A 16,238-nucleotide genomic window follows, 5' to 3' on the forward strand; every position below is an offset into this window, starting at 1 on the left:
TTGGGCCCAATTTCGCAAGGGGAATCGTTGCAGGAAGTTGGGATATTGAATTCACTTTTCGATACTAACGTCATTAGAATCGTTTTAATTTCATATTAATCTATTTTACTCAGGACATCCGTAAAAGTCTTCAACCAAGTCTTATCTTCTGCAGCAACCAGTTGGGCAAAAGTTTATCATTTGTTGTTATCCCAAAATGCATTCATTACGGCTAATGCCAGACCGAGTTCACCCTAACAGTGCGTTCAACGTTGAGAAGGTATAATAAATTTGACTTCGTTTCACGAGACGTTCTTTTTTTGTGCCATTTGTTATTGTTATAGTTTGAAAATCTAGGCTATTTTTTGATATCCTCGAATTAAGACGTTAATTTATCTTAACTATCCTTTTTTATGGCACCGCACCGAAAGGTCTGACAAGGCCGGCAAGTCTAAATCTTTTGAGGAGTGTGGAAGTGCTGCTGCATTCGCTTGGCGTTTTCGGCCAGCTTGAAAGCACATGTTTAGAGCGCCTATTAAAATGCAAATATTACGTGCTTTGGACGAGGCAGCATAGGATAAGGGGCTCTCTGGTTTGATTTGCTTGGCGCCTTCTTAGTGTTGTTGATGCCGTGTTTAGTGATAATCGGCAAAGGCATCATAGAATAGCCGGCGGGCGAAGAGTTTGAAGTTTTATTGGGATTCGTTCGTCAAATGTCATGGTTTTTATGGAATTTTTAAGAAGAAACTTTAGCTTTTTTAAATCAGCAAGAAGGATAGATTGAGTCGACGATATTCTGCTGTCTCAATGTTCTAATCTGTTTTTTGTTTGATGTTGTGGTAGAATGTGAAGGAGTTTCAATCGATTCGGTACGTTTTAGTTGTTTTTGTTCGGGGTACTCCCTCAGGAAAATACCATACGAAATACAAACAAATGATGATCAAAGTTTCCTGTTGGTTAACAACACACCATAGCTAAATGTCACATCCTATTCCACATGATTTAAAACGAGTGATCCTCCAATGCACAAATAATGAACTTTTTGTTGCTCGAACGCTCATAACAACGATGTGGTCGTTTACGAAAGACAAAAACCGAAAAAACTGTTAAACGTCGTTAAGTATTCCTTTCCTCAAAAATGAGGCATGCTTTGAGCTGTGACTCGTCCGTATCTTAGCATCGTTGGCCCCTTTTCAATCATAACGATCTTCAACGCCTCATCATCGTCCCGGAGTGTATCTTGTCCGAAAAAGCGTTCACCAAACTCTAGCTGATGATTTGGAGCACGAAACTATGTGACGTGCATTCAGCTGGTCCATGCAGAGGCACAGGTACATGCCTCATACACCCTTACGCCCTAAGGAAACAAAGCAAAAAGTCGGCTTCAAAAAACCAATTTCCAACTTCCGTTACATGTCATTTAAAGGAGGGAATTCGGTTTTTTAGATACCGACGGATGAGGGATAGGTGGATGGGTAGGCGATGGTGGTGATGATTAACTAAACAAATGTCTCTCCTAATTTCCAGCAAAAAAAAAGACCGATGTGTAGTTGTGGATGTAGTTTCGCGAAGATTTGAACAAATGGTAGCAAATGGGAGAAAATTAGGGAAAACAGAACGAAGCAGAAGAAAAATGACACTTAGCGACGACGGTCCAGCAGGTACGGTGCGTGTGCGCTTTCCGGTCGTCTGCTACTCCACAGCATCAGCACTGTGCACGTTTAATCGACATCAGATTTGAAGTTTATGTCAATGTTGCTTCCGTTCTCGCAATGGATCGCTTTTGATGATGGTTTGTGTTTGGCCCGCCGAATGTGTCAGCACTCGTCCATTCATTCACACTTTCAGTGTGTGTCTACTGTTTGCTCTCTAGTCGCGTAGTGATGAGGCTTTGATGAGTCGTTTTAAAAGCTAACTGTTTTATCCGCTTTAATGATTTTACCACGACGCCGCGTGTATGGGACGAATTTACGGCTAGCGTAGAGCTTCGTCGCCTGTGTTAATCGGGAATTGCTCTATTTACGCTTTGTGCTTGTGGTAAATTGTGTAAATGAGTAGTGAATTGACTGAATGGAGCTTTGGGAGCTGCCTGATGCCCAGGTTTGATGAAGCTGTTTCCTAAATAATTTCGTTCGTTTTGTTCTGGAGCATTCGTAAAATGACTGGATCAATTCGTGTTGATGGACATATGATGAAGCAACAAGTGGTAAGAGCAATGATTGGATTGATGGTATTATGTAGTGTAATTAGGTTTTGAAGTCACAACAGGATTAAGAGTGTTACATCTGAGGGAGGATTTTTTTTATCTGAGCTTACTGTTTGATAGTCTAGTGAAAGGTTTTTAAAATCAAAAATCCTTCTGTTTATCCTTAGCTCAATGTCTTAGAACAGAGCTCAAAGACCTAATGAAGGACCAACTTTTCAAAGTGATCTAGATTAGCAAGAGTTATCCAAATCTCTTTCAATCTTGTTATCTATGAACTTGCATCCTGTATTATGGAACTGATTGTAGTTAAACAGCCTTCGTTGTTCACGGTATTTTTTTATTCTTCAAGGCATTGACTTCCTCCAGATTTTTCAAGGTTCAAGCCAAGTTAAAGTTCTATCAATTTCAGCAGTGTAGTTGTTCCTGAGCCAGATTAGGCAACATATCTGGAGATCGAAGAAGCATCGACGTTTTGGGGTAGTTTGTAGACGAGGAGGATTTGTCGTTCAAGAAACCAATAGGCGCCGTGTCGCCTATTTAGAGACTGCACAGATAGTCCTTGCTATTTTACGACACTCAGAAGGTTCCTAGAATCATAGCCATAGTCATCCCATATCCAGAACTGGTCTACAAGTTCATATTTGCCACTATCTTTAATTTCTAATGACGTGAAGGATTTTGTATTACTAGTTCCACAACTTTCAGGAACCTTTCTGTCTAAAGCTTGGTACTGTTTTAAGGTACTTCAAAACTAGTAATCATAACAATTTTGAATACATTAATTAAGGATATAAAATAATAAAAATGCCTGTTCACTGTTCGAAGTAGTGCTGTAAACATGCATGTATTCATTTTGCATAGGAAAATCGTTTGGCTTTTTTTGCTTCTATCGCATACTGTCCCCGACTACGATCAGCCACATTCCACGGCACACAAAGGATACTACCACAACCGTGCGAGCACCCGCACACGACACAGCAGACCAACCGATTTATCAATTAGAAAGGCATCACCTAGCGCGAGCGCTCGCCCATTGCGCGGGCCTGCTCGGCGATTCCTACCCCCTCCATCTGGTAGGCTTTCATCTTCACCAGTGCCACACCCTGCGGTTGGACACCACGACACGGCAAACGATTGCACACACATGTTGCGCTAACGCGGAAAAGCCCTTTTCAAACCCAAAACGGATGATCAAACCGTCCTGTCTAGGTTTGCACGGCTTGTGCTGTGGCTGCGGATAAGCCATTGCTGCATTGGATCGCACTGTAGGGTTGCCTGTTGTTGTGGTCGTAGCATCTGACATAAATTAAACGTTGGCCCTTATTTGCGAACGATAACAATAAATCCCTTGCCCACCAGCTTAACGAGTCTTTAGCGGTGCCAGGCCGATGCCGGGGCAGCCTTTCAGACCAGAGAGTCTGGGAGACTGGGATAATTAATTTGCCTACAATCGGTCAGTTTGTCTATTAATGGTCAAATAATTACCTATCCAGCGTGAGCCTTGGGTGGTGAGCTGAAGGTGGTAGTGGAAAGTGAGGGCGAAAGAAGGGTGACCCGACCCATTGCAAAAATCCAACCCGGGGTCTCACTACCTTCTGCACATCTAGATCTTCAAAAGCGGTTTGTCGACGGGAGTAGCCTCGGTTGACCACCGGGTGGGCCTGTGAGCCATTGCCAGCAATTCGTTTTTCTTTTCTTTTCATTAAATTAAACATATTAATTCCATTTATCAACTCACCGAACTAAACGCTTCGCTTCTCCTGTGTGGCCTTCGTGTGTGTGTATGTCACTCCATGTCACGTCGTGTGGTAGTAGTGAAGGGGAAAGTTTAACCTGGGGATTGGAGCTTTCCACTGTGAAAACTTTAAATGCATTGACTTTGCATTTTGCATTGAACGCTTCAGAAAAGGGATCCTCTTGAGTAAGATCTCTTAAAAATAAAAAAAAGGAAAAAATGAGGTTCGTCGCTTTATGCGCCACACGTCTTTTGAATTAGACCTCAACGCACGCACGTGTGGTCAGCGCTTTTTTTCTTCCCTTCTCCCCCCACCCCCCCGGCTCTCTCTCTCTCTCTCTCTCTCTCTCTCTCTCTCTCTCTCTCTCTCTCTCTCTCTTTCTGTTTTGCTCTCGTATTTTTGTGCTTCAGTTTTTGCGCATAAATCAGCCGAGTCCCTGCTCGAGGTGGGATTCTAACCAATGAAATAGAAAGTGAAAATCGATTCGCCCAAGCGGTAAAATGTTTTTTTTTCTTGCAGAAACGAACGAACGAAGCTAGTGCGTCCTCCAGAGCACCAGTTGAACGCTATCCGAGTGTTTGGATGTGCATTCCGGTGGCTGTGTCCCGATCACAGCACAAGCTCGATGTGGTGGTGCAGTTTGGAAAAACCTTCGCTCCAACCCAAGGAAACAAAACCGGGCTTTTCGTATCGTTTCGCTGCCAAAAGGGAGCAGCAGAAAATGTGGAACGGACAACGAGATGCAATGAAAATATTGCCCCGGCTCGGACGGTCGGACACGATATGGCCACGAGCCACGAGATACGAGCCACGCTGCGGTCTGGTCACGCTGGTCCGCAAGAAATGGGGGAGTCCGCCCCCCTTCCCCCCCTCCCCCTGTCACACGCGGCACCCTGCCGAGCGTTTTTCGAGAGTGGTCTAGTTTTAATCTATTCCATAAATATATGAACACGCTCGTGGGTTCACGCTTCTCACCGTACTTGCTGTCCCGGGCTAGATGGAGATTCTTCTTGTGTGTGTCCAGCACTTCTAGTGCCCAGCTTGTGTCCTGCACACCAAACATAGCTAACGGTGGACTGGTTGGACGGAGTTCACGAACACGAGAGGGGAATGTTGATATTGTTATCGGGGAAGGTTTATTTTTGCTCCCAACCACCCCCGGGATATATGTGAACTGTGTGCGTTTGGTCGCTCGCCATAGGACACAGCAATTCCGGTTTCGATTGCTGAAGCGCTGCAATGTTGCTGCAAGTTGCAGTCACCGAGCTGTGGTAGCCCCCAGAGGGAAACAGTGGGTGGGTGTGGCACACGGGAAATTCACCCACCAACGTTTGTGTGCATGTGTTCGCTCTGTTTAGACTATTTTGCTATTTGATACCCTTGTGGTGCCCCTTTTGCTTGCATTTGGCATTACTTTTTTTTCATTGCTTCGCTTTGCCTCCTGGCTGGCTGGTTTGTGTAGTAGTCTCGACCAGCAAAACGATCGCCTTCGATCGCGCTCGGCTGCTCGATTTATGGGATTGCAGAATCGGAACGGAATCCAACGAGTAGTGTGTGTAACAGCGTTCTGCACCACGGACGAACTCTCCTTTCACAGACAGTTTTGCGGACCACTATTTTCGGTCGATGCGATGAAAGTTTAATCATTTGAAATAAATACACTAATGAGTGGTAGGAAACAAAATTTATACGAATGAACATATTGGAAGCGTAACTGTGGAGGGTAACCGTATCGGTCGACGGGTTTGTTTATTGGATTTGATAAATTTTGTACGCCTGCAGGGCGTTGCTGCTTTCGTTTCAAGGTGGTTAAATGGTTTGCTATGAATATAGAGCGGAAGAAATAATATTCATGTTTTCGTTCAAAAAGGAAACAACAAATGGGAAAAGGTTAACAATACGGCACTGGAACGTCATAATTAATTATAAATAAATAAATAAAATAAATGGGAAAAGGTTTTTATTTTAAAAAGCCGTTCCATTCCGGGCATTACATATTGTTGCTGTAAAATGTTATGAAAAGGAAACAATGGAAAATTGCAATGCGTCATGATGATGTCTCTATTTTACTTTGCAAATAACTCTTTGCAATGAATTCAAACCAAAACAAAATATAAAATTGACCGTAGCTGTTTGATTGCTACATGCCGTAAAAATATTCTCACCGGAGGACATCACAGACTCTCAAGGATATCACAGGAATTATGTGGCTCTAACATAATTTTTTTTCAACAAATTGGCCAAGGGCTCAGTACTATGTGAAACAGGGCAAACTATGTTTTCCCTGTTTCCTTACAAATTTTTCTCACTAATTTCTACTTTATTGAAGTAGTTACCCTATCAGATTAAAACACTTTAAAGGCTAGTACAAAAATATCTGCGAGTAACTGTTAAACTGTTTGAATTCAACTTTGAAAAATCGGCAACAATGTGTTAGGAGCTTCGAGTCCTAGCCGTCTATTTTTGCACGGAACGAAGTCAATTGTGCCTCAAGGATGTTTTCTCGTGGCTTATGTATTGTCCAGTAGCGCTATAAAAATAGAACAGCGAGATTGCTGATCCAAAAACATACATTTCTTCTCGAAGCAATCTTCCAAATGCTTCTTTCGCCCCTCGTAACCGACTCCTTTTACGTAGGCCTGTAAGTGCTCCAGTTTATTAGCCACATCACCTCAGCCTGACTGATATCTGACTGGATCTCTTACTTTGCATCTTTCGCTCGTTGCTATGACAAGCATTAACCATCGCACGGTTTGGACGACCAACCGGGGTAAAAGGTTGCAAGCGAGGGGCGGGAGGAATCCATGACATGGGTGGATGATGGCTAATGGCGTTGATGATGCAACGGCCTTCAACAAGCCGACACAACCGTGTGGACAGATAAAGCGAAAAGGAAAGCAAAGGCGACCCAGTCTGTTCACCTGAGGCCACAAAACCTCCCCTTCGGGCTGGATGTACACTATCAGCAGTGTGGCGAAGCGAAAAGCAACGAGTAACAACTAAAATCGGTCCCATCGGATGAGTGCGGAGTGCGTCCGGCTGAGCCCTTCCAGTGGGCTTATCAAACTGGTTCAATCTCGTTACGAATTCCAATTTGTTTACCAATTCACCTTTCCAATTCTCCAAACGGAGATGTACTTCCCCGAAAAAAAGCCCCTAATACCGATAGAAGGGATCACCTAGCACTGTAATCATCGTTTGCCGTGACGAAGCGTCATTCAATTCAAAGTTGAGTATCATCGGATATTGGGGAAGGCTTGAGGATAGAGAGCGGGAGGGTTCAACCAGCTGGTATTGAAGGTGTCGCATCCTACATGGGAAAAATCAATCAAACACAAATATCAAAACCCCATTTCCATTCGTACTGTCATAGTGCAGGTTGCAGCCGTTTGCCTCAAAATACCTGTCACGCTACTTCAGAGGCTTTCTGAAAAGGCTTCTGATTTAACTGTATCGTTTCCAGTGATACAAGTCTTGATCTTTTTTCTTCTCTCTGTGTGTGTGTGTGTGTGTGTGTGTGTGTGTGTGTGTGTGTGTGTGTGTGTGTGTGTGTGTGTGTGTGTGTGTGTGGATCATTTCATCTTCGTCAGCAGGATGACAAGTGGAACCTCCCGGGCACTTTTTACACGCACGCTCATAGCAAGGTTTTCAAGGTCCGGCACGAAGCCCCAAACATTTCATAGAAGCTGCTAACAATGCAACCCCAGACAGCCAAGATATGATGGATCCACTCAATTTGGCCGATAGGGCTATTTCAATCGAGCATGAATTCGTCACCGCCAAGAGTGGCCAATTGGAAGCAATATACACAGCATTGTAAAACTTCTTGCAGACGGGGTTTGAAATTTCTTTCGTTTTTTTTTTCCTTGCGACCTGCTGCTTCCGAGCTCTTGAGATTTTGGTGGACATGTTTTTGGGTTCGCACAACTTGAAGTTCGGCTCTTTTAGTAGAGTCGCGACCTGAGTGGATTTTTTTTCTTTCTTGGAGATGCAGTAACCTCAGGGATGAGAGAAAGAGAGCGAGAGAGAAACGCGAGTGAAGATACGCGCGTGGAGGCCGGTTTGTTGAAGCCGTTTCGAAATAGTTGCTCCAGTTTGTGCTATTATTTTATCACCTTCGGCCACTCGGTCCGCGTGCGTAACCTCCTTCCACAGTGCTTCAAGTTCAGTTTTGCGCGAACGTATTGCGTCGAACAGCAGTTGCCTGTGCCCTCGGGGCATCTCGTCTCCATCTGTCGTCCATCCAGCAGTGGCGAGGACACGGGGGAGAAGACACTCTAGCATCATGCGGAGCCGGAGTACAGCGAAACAAGAATAATAAAAAAAAACGATATTCATGCGAACAGCAGAAGCAACATTGAAAGTGAGATCGACTGGCCAAGCATCACCGCACCCTACCATTGCATGATCACGCGCGGCTGAATCTGACCATCGGTATGTACCATCGGTGTTCAATGCTGTACTCTCTAGCACGTTGTAGCAGCGATGGGCGAGAAGCAGCAAAAACACATTTTTCAGGTGTGGCAATCACAACATTGGCGAGGCAAAAGAACTGTTCTCTGTTGGACCGAGAGAGAGAGAGAGAGAGATAGAGAGAGAGAAAGAGAGAGAGACATAGAGAAGCGGCTTCTTCCCGTGCAACCTCGAGCTGCACTCCAGGGTTCGCGGTTTTGTTGCTGAACGATACTGCCACGGATCATGCACACACAAACCGAACCGGTGATGATGATGACCATGGAGGGATACACCATTATTACCTCGAGGGCGGGGAAGGCTCGGACCTTACTAAACTAGAGCACTAGTGGACTCTCTCATTACCTCCGTCATCATCATCATCATCGGGCGGGCGGGTGATGTTTCATCACTTTCCACTCTTGAGGCTCTGAAGCTCTCTAGCAAGCCTTGTGGACACGAACTTCACGGACAATCTGCCGTAATTCTTACGCCAACTTGCAACCTGCCAGTAGTAATAGCAGTAGTAGTTGACCTCATTTAGAAAAGTTCTTGCAAATCGCTTGCCCCGGCAAGATGAGCTATCGGCAATATCTGCTTAGGTCCTTCCGGTTGGTGGCTCTAATCGATGGTTATCTACAGCTTGTGACGCTCTCGTTGCGCTCACACCGCGATTGCGTAAGTTATCATGTAAGACGCAGTTTCGCAAAGATGTCGCTGTAGATAGCAGCTCGAGCAGCATTGTAATTATCTGTGTGAAGCTTGCTCCGGATACCTTCATGATATGGAACCACTCTGCACAGCAAGGAACATTACAAGGGCTTTCTTTTCTTCTCTGCCTACCAGTCTCCACTTCCTGATGAGGCAAACGCAGCCGCTTTGCAATTATTACCAGTCCACTATCCAATGTTGCACCAGTTTGCTCTCATCTCGGCCATTTTCCTTCCCTGGGTTGTATATCGCTCGGATGTCTAATGTCCACTGGTGGCGGTTAGGTGGAAGTAATGGGTTTTCCTTCTCATAGGAACGATCGTCCGAGGTCTCCAATTTAGCACCCAGTTATGTAGCGATCGATGTCAGAAGGAAGCGCACTACATTAGGGGGTTTTTCGCCTCCAAACACCCGGCAGTCTCCGTTTAGTCGAACGAAACTGGTTCGCTGGTCAGCCAAGTTTGAGTTGTGGTCCGGTGGTGCGGAGGGTAATACATTCCAAACGGTGTACATCATCACCTCGAGAGTTGTCAGGGATCTCTACCGCCACCATCAGGGATGGTGATGTGGTTCGTTAGCAACGAAACTGCTAGACTAGGCTGGCAGGTCTGGTGCTGGGGAGTCCAAAAGGGAGCTTCAATTTCATAAATCATGAAGAGCGTCGTTACTGACGCCATATAGCGGGCACCAGGTGAGTGTCACGTACGAGCAGTGGCTGACGCTGATGATGTGATGCCGCCATCACTGGGCGAAGGTAATGAGACGTACGTACCGGTGATCTAGACTTCAGCCGAGCGATCGAGCGATATTGATAGGATTGCCGGCGCGGTTTGTGGAAGTTTCGCGCTCTCTCATTCCGCACCCAAGAAAGGCGACAAACGCCTTGTGTGTGAGTTCTGATACGTGTGAGAAACCGTACCCCTTATCTTCTCATCGTACTCCTACCACATCGTGGTGAAGCAAACTGTCATCCCTGTTTGCAGCTTTTTCCCAACCGATCACTCCAATGACTACGCCAGGTCGCCACTAGCAATATCGTCAAATCAGCGACAGAGACTGCGAACCGAAACCGACTAACTTCACTTCTAATTATTAGCGCTTCATCGCGGTGACAGCCGAAGACGAAGACGATTACCACACATTTTCCCCCTGTTGCGAGCTGGCAGTGCCGGTCTCGCAAGGCTCCAAATCCTAACCTCTATTCCTCCCGGTAAGCAAAGCATCCTTCGCAATTGGAAGACAATTAAAATGCCTTTTACCCTTTCGCCTGCCACTCAGGGCTCCCATCCATCCGAACGGGGTTGGGTGAAGTTGTTTGCGATTTTGTTTTTGCTTTCGTTTTTCGCTGCTGCTGCTGCTGCTCGCAAAGCCCCTTCGATATGAGGCAGTTGATAAGACGAGCCCTGGGAGCGCTAGACGAGCAGTTAGGCCGAGAGTGAAAATTCCATCACGTGAGTTTCGGAATCGAGGATGAAAAGCTAAGGTAGGTGATAATCATCGGCGACAAATGTGTAAAACGTTTCTAGCTTTCTTGATGATGTGTGAGAGTACACCGATTCGAGGGGTTGGGTTTGTTGCAATGTGTAATTATCATCAAACAACATCATTTGGTAGGCTGGGCTGGGCTTGTGATTTGTCTGTATCTGTTTTGCAAACAAGCTGAACTGCTTGAGAAGAGTGTTTGTAAACAAGGGTTTGATGCATTTTCTCGAATCGTTATTTTAATTTATCATTAAACTGTGAGGTCTCAGAATTTAATAATTTTCATTTTATTTATAGTGCCTCGATCTATTTATTTGCTTTTATGTAAATCATGGTCAATTTAGCACCAAATTATATAAACAAAAACTTGTACATTAGCGCCATAAAGCGTGCCTTATTTGCAGACCTTTTTAACTTCTTCATAACTCCTTTTTCAACCTCAAACTCTTCCAGTACATGGCAATTGAATAATCATAAATTATTCATGATAACACGCCACATTAGCAATTATGGACTAAAGCATTTCTGTTGGTATGCGTTTTGCCGAAATGTGTGGTTGTGTAATTTTTTTTTGGAACAGAACGCTTTATTTGCCTGTACCCACGGCAATAGCAGCATCTTTCCAAATTGAGTAGAAAATTTAAAAATTCCCTTCGCTCCCTTCAGACGCTTCTGAACTGCTGGATGCATCTTGTGATGCTCGACTTTCCTTCACCCATAAAGGGAAAGGAACGGACCATTTCGTTGTCATCTCATTTCGTGCACAAAATCATCGCACATTTTTCACTACCCCATGTGCGCAACTGTCGACATGATCCCGAAATGGAGCGCGCGACTTCACAACCTCGGGCGCGCGAGCGCGCTCTTCCAGCCAAAAGTCGTGCTACATTTTTCTTCCTCACTTCACAGTGCACTAGTGGAATGTCACCGAGCTGAACATGAATATGCTCTCACCGCATTCCAGGGAACCTCTGGGGTCTCTCACCCTTCGCTGCGTCATCGTCTGCACACGCAATTTTGGGGGTGCAAGAGTGCATAAGGACTTAGTCCGGTAGCAGTGGCAGCACGAAATGCACAATGGATGAGGCCGCTAGCCTTCAAGAAAGTGCATTAAATCCATTATCGTCACACAGTGTTGGACACGGTGGCGATTCGCACCCTCTCATTTCATCCTTGCATCCTTGGGTTGACGAGTGACTTCGGGTGAAAGATGGTTCTGTAGCCAAGCGACGAGCCCCGAAAGAGTGCACGGAAACGAACGTTTAGGTTCGTTAACTTCGAACTCTCGTTTGTTTTTACGGCAAACCACGAGCAGACGTTATTACGACACGTTTTGTGCACTAGATCACTTGATCGGACGATGACGATCACTTTCAATACCCGGAATGTAGTGATCGCATGTGAAGATGTGTAGCCTGCGGGACCATTCTTTGCCGCGACCCTGCACCTCCGAGCAATCGAGCAGAGGCGAGTCAAGCCTTATTTGTCACAAGCAAATCGAATCATGACGCGTTCGTGGCGAGTCTTTTCTGGTCTAGTTTTGCTGCCATTGGCTTCAATGTCCTCAGCAATTCGTTGAGAAGTGAAATTCTTCATCGCATTAGATTTGCTGCTACCCTTAATCGCTTGCGGGCTTTTCATTTCTCGCAACGAAACAAACCTCGCTCTCCGTCTCGTTCTGTCTTCCGGTTCCTCCTGCGCGATGTCTTTCCATCCTCCCGGAACTGTTTGCTACCGGATTAAATCGAATTAAGGTCTGGAAACCACAAATTCGTTTGAGGCCGCCGTTTGGTCGGTGAAATTGAAGAAACGTCATGTCAGGCGGTACGGGCACCGCGTTACTCGGTTGTATTGAAGTTAGCGTGGTGGTAGTAGCAGTTGACTGGGGGCTGAATGAATGCTCTAATTTCAACCTGACCAGAAGATGATCTATATGGTCAACGAATGTGAAACGATTGTCGCTTGGGCAAAATTGGTTGGAGATGATGATGGTAAATGGTGATGGTGTGGAATCGGATTTGCTCTATTTTTGGAGGATTGCATTGATGTTTTCCGGTGGAAGGAGATCTGTGTTTCGTGATCGACTTCATCATTTGAAGTGTACAGTTAGGGCTAAGACTTATAAGGTTTAAGGTGAAAATTCAAGTTTACCTGAAGGGAAATTTCGCGTATAAAAAGGGAATTGGGAAGATGTTCAATAATTGAACAAAATACATAAATAAAACAAGGAATGAATAAATGCATGAAATAATTAAAAATTTAATTGCGCTACAACAATATTGAAAAAATCAATAAAAAATAAATAAGCTTATGTTACGAACATTAAATGAGGGAAATAATAAAGACGATTTTCTTTTATAATAATTATTATTTTAATAATAATAATTATACATTTGGAGCAGTTTTACTAATATACTTCTCCAAACAGTGTTAGTCATTCAACGCTCCAATTACATTCACCCAATCGTACATCACTCGATCACCAGCGTTACTTGTTGCGAATTTCCCGATAAAAAAGTAAACATTTTTCACACACACACATTTCTTCGCCAACCCCACCGGAATGCTCCCGGAGATGCTCACCGATGCTTTCATGTAGTTTTTCAATCAGCCCTGGCCAAGCCGAGCGTTTTTCTTTACGCGCGTTCAATAATATTTACATTTTTCCCATCACCTTTACGCTGCAGATTTGCAATTCCAGCGCATGTTCAAGCGATCGATTTGGTGCCGCAATGGATCTTACGAGCGATCCGATCGCGATCGCCTGTTTGTTCGTTCGGCCGTCCACGTACGTGATTGAATTTCTTGTACTGCGCTGGGCACACACATCACAGCCACACATCCGCCCAGGCTGTGCTTGCCGTGTACCGATGCATTTACGGCCGGAGCCGTGAGGCAAAGTCTTGGGTTCATTCGATGCATCGATGCAGTGCAGATGCGGTGATGCGCCGCCACCAGAGTGAAGATAAAACGCGGATGGCCTTATAAGGTGTCGTTGATTGTGATACGCTTTTTGTGCGCGCCAAGAGTTTTCCCTCTTGTTTGGCACTGATGCACTAGTTTATTTATTTTCCTTCTGCACGCGAACCTCTCACTCTCCCGATGCTCGTCATCAGCGTCGTCATTATTATTTCTAATTCAACTTTGAGATGCTCGTTCGTGTGACGATGCTGTTGAAGTGCATCGTCGATTGTCGGATGTGGAGAAGAGTTCGTTAGCAAAACAGTTCCAATCCGCATCGGGCGAGTTGAGTAGTGGAGGGTTTCTACGTGCGCGCGCGCGCGCTCGTGTGTGTGTGTCGCTCGCTTCGTCCGACAGCAATCCTTCTTGAGCTGCCGTTTGATTGTCATCAATTTGTGCATCCATTTCGCTTTTGCTGCTGTCAAAACTATTTTACGCAAAACAAATTATTTTTCTTTCCGGTATGTTCGTTAGCCAGCGGTAATCCGGTTTCCGGTTTGGCCATCGTCTGGCGCATTGTTTGTTGTGGATTAGAGTTGAACGCCGCCGTTAACTTTGTTGTGGAGTTGGTGGAAAATCTTCGCGACCGGATGGAAGATGTCAATCGAAGGTAAGAGCGTGAGCAAGTGGCAGCTTCGTCGTAATATTTCGGGAAATTGATTAAAAAAATGGTAATTCTGGTCTATTTCTTTCAGGATATAATGGGCCATTTGATGTATTTTTGATAAAGTTTTAATTTGCATTCCTTAAAATCTCTTTTCTTTTTCTAAAAGATGTATAATTTCTTTTCCTGCCTGTTCTTTTGTTTGATTATTTTAAGATGAATAATTTCTTTCATATTTCGCTTATTCGTTTGAAGGTTTTTGGATGTTGTAAGTTGTTGTATTGAAGGATGTATCTTTAAATAATATTTGTTCTGATATGTTCTTATCTGTCGCTTATGCCTTTTAGTTTTACTATTATTACGACCTGGTAATACTGGGAACGTTGGTGTGGGAAAAATATTCTTCTTCACTTTTTGGAATACAAAATTTCTTTGACTTTTCTTCATGCTTAATTAGTTTACTAACTTCTTTGACTGTCTGACGGTTGGAATGTATTGTTAAAGCAATAAGCTCTGTTAATAAAATGTTACAGTATTTTTAAACTGTAAACTGTAAATAAACTTCAAGCAAACTAACTCCGCTTGGTGTTGCTCACATGCACGTTCGCTCGTAGCGTCCAGCTTGTAACAACCATCAACGCTAAGTCTTTTAAAAGCTTCCGGAAAGTGGAGCAAAAACAGACCTCCCATCACTTCCCTACCCTCCTTGGTACCTGCACCAACCCGGCGCCTGATTGCATCTTACCCCGGATGAAATCGCTGCAATCGCTTGACCGCCAACGATCGACCGTGCAGGCAAAAGCAATTGCAATTGCATCCTCCTAGCCGCGCAAAAGCCATCGGAAGCATCACAGATATCGATCGCAGTTTGGTTGTTGTACAGCTTGGTAGGTTTCTCGCTTGCATTATCTGCTCGGCAGCGAACGGGCGGACGGGTTGTGATGCATGCAGGACGAAAAAGCCACTACACGTAACAGCCGCAACTAGTAGTAGGTAGCCATTATCTGCAACAGCACTCACCACAAACCCCAACTTGCACGGCCATCGGCTAAGTGATCCATTTTTTTGCGTTCGTTTTGTTCGTACCGCGGCGTCATCCTGTTGCCGGCGAAGATGGAACCGTGGGATGGAAAACCTGTGTGTGTGCGTCCCGCTCGTGGTATGTTGAAGTAATTAGATCAGTAGTTGCATCTGGTAAGATGTTTCGTGGAAAGTACGGGGAGGGCTAAGGAACCACATACGTCGATGACCGGTGTGTCGGTGTTCACAGGAAAGCAGACTCACTTTCGGACTCTAATTATTAGTGAGAGGAAAATGGCCCTGACAGCTCTGGTGCAGTTCCTGTTTTTCATCGCAAGCTGAGAGTGGCATCGTTTGCTCTGGTTTTGAACCGCTTCGGTTTTCGGTTTCGATGAACGCTGTTTCCACTCTTGCTTGGGAAGGGAAACATTCCACAGCAATCTATCAGACCAGATGGGGGGACAATCATATTACAGGAGAGCTCGAACAGCAAGTGTCGTACGGCAACATGCAGTTTTTTGCGTTGATGTTACTTTTGTTACTATCGATCTTTTGTAGCCGGTTTGGAGAGGGTTCCAGGCTGTAAGGGTGCAGCATGTAATGGCGATGACATACGTGATGTTCAAGTGCATAGGAAAAAAACATTTCTTAAGAAAGGGCAAAAAATAGAAAACATGGAACGAACAACGCTCGATTGAGTTGGGGGAGAAATGCATTCTTCTCGTTCTCGTAAAGCACTTGCTAACAATTGGTAACACCATTTTGCACTTGATGCACCGTTCGAGCATAGATTGTTGTATCTTGTTTCATGGATGATGTTTCTCTATTGTTTTATTTATTTTTTCTGATGTTTTTCTTCATAGATTCTGTTGTACGATATTCTGATGTAAACATTAATAATCCCTGATGATCTTCCGCTCACAGTGATCTTCTTAAAGCAGTTGACATTTAAAACATTCACACAAAACGCCCAACAATATTTACCATTTAATGTGGCCACATTAGCATCACAATACAACCGATCATTCTTTCTACGCGTGCCTGGAAGTAATAAAACAGCTTGCCATTTCCCATCTCGATGCTCGAG

The 16,238-nt window shown here is 44.6% G+C and overlaps 1 protein-coding gene across 3 annotated transcripts in view; it reads right to left on the reverse strand.

Annotated features, from left to right (window-relative positions):
* Positions 1-16,238, reverse strand: part of LOC126565385 (dual specificity protein phosphatase 3) — a 471,876-nt gene that overhangs the window by 98,230 nt on the left and 357,408 nt on the right. The window contains exon 1 of one of the 3 annotated variants that reach the window (XM_050222558.1): positions 7,754-7,763. The exons of the other annotated variants lie outside the window; for them this stretch is intronic. The gene's annotated coding sequence lies outside the window, so the exon portion shown is untranslated. Of the gene's footprint in view, positions 1-7,753; positions 7,764-16,238 lie in introns of those variants that run through there. 3 annotated transcript variants of the gene reach the window in all.

This window comes from Anopheles maculipalpis, chromosome 3RL (assembly GCF_943734695.1).
Source record: "Anopheles maculipalpis chromosome 3RL, idAnoMacuDA_375_x, whole genome shotgun sequence".
In the NCBI taxonomy this organism is placed as follows: Eukaryota; Metazoa; Arthropoda; class Insecta; order Diptera; family Culicidae; genus Anopheles; species Anopheles maculipalpis.